Source organism: Echinops telfairi, unplaced genomic scaffold (genome assembly GCF_000313985.2).
Source record: "Echinops telfairi isolate 266 unplaced genomic scaffold, ASM31398v2 ScPeMD7_70;HRSCAF=299, whole genome shotgun sequence".
Lineage (NCBI taxonomy): Eukaryota > Metazoa > Chordata > Mammalia > Afrosoricida > Tenrecidae > Echinops > Echinops telfairi.
The window spans coordinates 65,386,662-65,389,284 of record NW_022103968.1 but is presented as its reverse complement, the minus strand read 5'-3'; the positions used below and the strand labels follow the sequence as shown (position 1 = coordinate 65,389,284).

At 46.8% G+C, this 2,623-nt stretch overlaps 1 pseudogene; it reads left to right on the top strand.

The window, feature by feature from the left end:
- Positions 1-1,308: 1,308 nt before the first annotated feature.
- LOC105978462 lies at positions 1,309-2,201 on the top strand (annotated as a pseudogene).
- The last annotated feature ends 422 nt before the right edge of the window (positions 2,202-2,623 follow it).

Genomic DNA, 2,623 nt, shown 5'->3' with positions numbered 1-2,623 from the left:
TGTGCTTTACACATTGATGTATGTATGGATTGTGATAAAGTTGTATGAGCCCCTAATAAAAGATTAAAAGAAAAAAAAGCTGGAAACGGAATCTAGGACAGATAAACCCCTCAGGACCACGACTGAGAGGAATGCTACCAGGAGGGTAAGGGAAAGGTGGTGGAGAAGGGGGCAACTGATCACAATGATCTACATATAACCCATTCCCGGTGGGGGATGGATAACAGAAAAGTGGTCAAGGGAGACATTGGACAGTGTTAAGACATGAAAAAATAATTTATAAATTATCAAGTGTTCAGAAGAGCGGCGGGGAAAATGAGCTGATACCAAGGGTTCAAGTAGAAAGCAAATGTTTTGAGAATGATGATGGCTACAAATGTGCTAGACACGATGGATGGATGGATTGTGATAAGAGTTGTATGAGCCCCCAATAAAATGATTTGAAAAGGAAACTAACATTTTTATTGAACTAGAACTTGCATAAAGTTCATTCTTTTACTGTATATCCATAAAAGGATTCAATAAATCATTAAAAGTTTAATAAGATTTAAAAACTGAATGCTTTTTATACATGCCAAAAAAAACAAACTCCCTGCCATTAAGTTGGTTGCGACTCATTGTAAGAGAGGGTGGAACTGCCCCTGTGAGTTTCTGTGACTGACTATACTGGCATAGAAAGCCCCTCTCTCCCATGGAGCTGCTGGTGGTTTTGAACTACCAGCCTTTCTGTTTGCAGCCCAAAGCATAACCATCTTTCCACCAGGGCTCCTGTATCAACACAAAATAAAATTTATTTTAAAATTGCCCCAACGTGGGACAAGTTAAACATAAAAAATAATTGTAGTTTATTGAACTACATGCATACATAAGCCCTCAAGTTCATAACGATACACAAGGAATATCAGATTCAAAGGGGAAAAAAACTCTAGAAAGTTCATTACCATTAGAGGATCTTAGAGCATCAACTTCTTACTCTGAAAGTTGATGGTTAAGGAAAAAGAGCTGTTCCTTTTCTGTATGAAAGCATACAGCACACAGAACCCGGAAGTGTCCAGAAAAATCCTAATATGGTAGGAGTCACAGGTAGAAGAGTTACCATTTCTTAAGCTCCTTAAGAAATAATTGATTAGGCTCTCTGCTCCTCCTCTTGTGACAGCCGCCTCTCCCGTTCCTGTGTAGTCCCAGCCGCATCCTGGAGACACAAAGGTGAAGGTCGTAGTGAACGGATTTGGCCGCATTGGGCCCCTGGTCACCAGGGCTGCTTTCAATTTTGGCAAAGTGGAAATTGTTGCCATCAATGACCCCTTCATTGATCTGAACTACATGGTCTACATGTTCCAGTATGATTCCACCCACGGCAAGTTCAATGGCGCTGTCAAGGCTGAGAATGGGAAGCTTAAAGGCAATGGGAAGGCCATCTTCATCTTCCAGGAGCGAGATCCCGCCAACATCAAGTGGGCTGAGGCTGGTGCTGAGTATGTCGTAGAGTCCACTGGTGTCTTCACAACCCCAGAGAAGGCTGGGGCTCACTTGAAGGGCGGTGCCAAAAGGGTGATCATCTCTGCCCCTTCTGCCGATGTCCCCATGTTTGTGATGAGCATGAACCACGAGAAGTATGACAACTCCCTCAAGATTGTTAGTAATGCCTCCTGCACCACCAACTGCTTAGCCCCCCTGGCCAAGGTCATCCATGACAATTTTGGCATCGTGGAAGGACTCATGACCACAGTCCATGCCATCACTGCCACCCAGAAGACTGTGGATGGCCCCTCTGAGAAACTGGCGTGATGGCCGTGGGGCTGCCCAGAACATCATCCCCGTATCTACTGGCACTGCCAAGGCTGTGGGCAAGGTTATCCCAGAGCTGAATGGGAAACTTACTGGCGTGGCCTTCCGTGTCCCCACCCCCAATGTGTCTGTCATGGATCTCACCTGGCATCTGGAGAGAGCTGCCAAGTACGATGACAGCAAGAAGGTGGTGAAGCAGCCGGCCGATGGTCCCCTCAAGGGCATCCTGGGCTACACTGAGGACCAGGTTGTCTCCTGTGACTTCAACAGTGACACCCACTCTTCCACCTTTGATGCTGGGGCTGGCATTGCCCTCAACGACCACTTTGTGAAGCTCATTTCCTGGTATGACAATGAATTTGGCTACAGCAACAGTGGTGGACCTCATGGTCCACATGGCCTCCAAGGAGTGAGAGCCCCAACCACCAGCCCCAGCAACAGCACTAGAAGAAGAGAGGCCCTCAGCTGCTGGGGAGTCTTTGCCCCTAATTCAATCCCCCAACACACAGAATATTTCATCCAGATCCCCTGAAGGAAGGGGAGGGGCTTAGAGAACTCGGCCTTGTCATGTACCATCAATAAAGTACGCTATACCCAGAGGGAGAAAAAAAAGAAATAATTGATTCCCTCCCCACCCTCCCCCAGAAGAACTCACTTTATAGGACAGCACTGAAGCTACAGCTCAAGAAGAGGGACTTGTCTGAGCACACAGGAGCCAATAAGGGGGGAAAAAAAGTGAAGCACATCCTGGCTCATCAAGCCCTGAGGACAATGTTCCTGCTCAGAACAGCAATTCACAGAGATGACCACAGGGCCAGCCTCACCACGGGACACA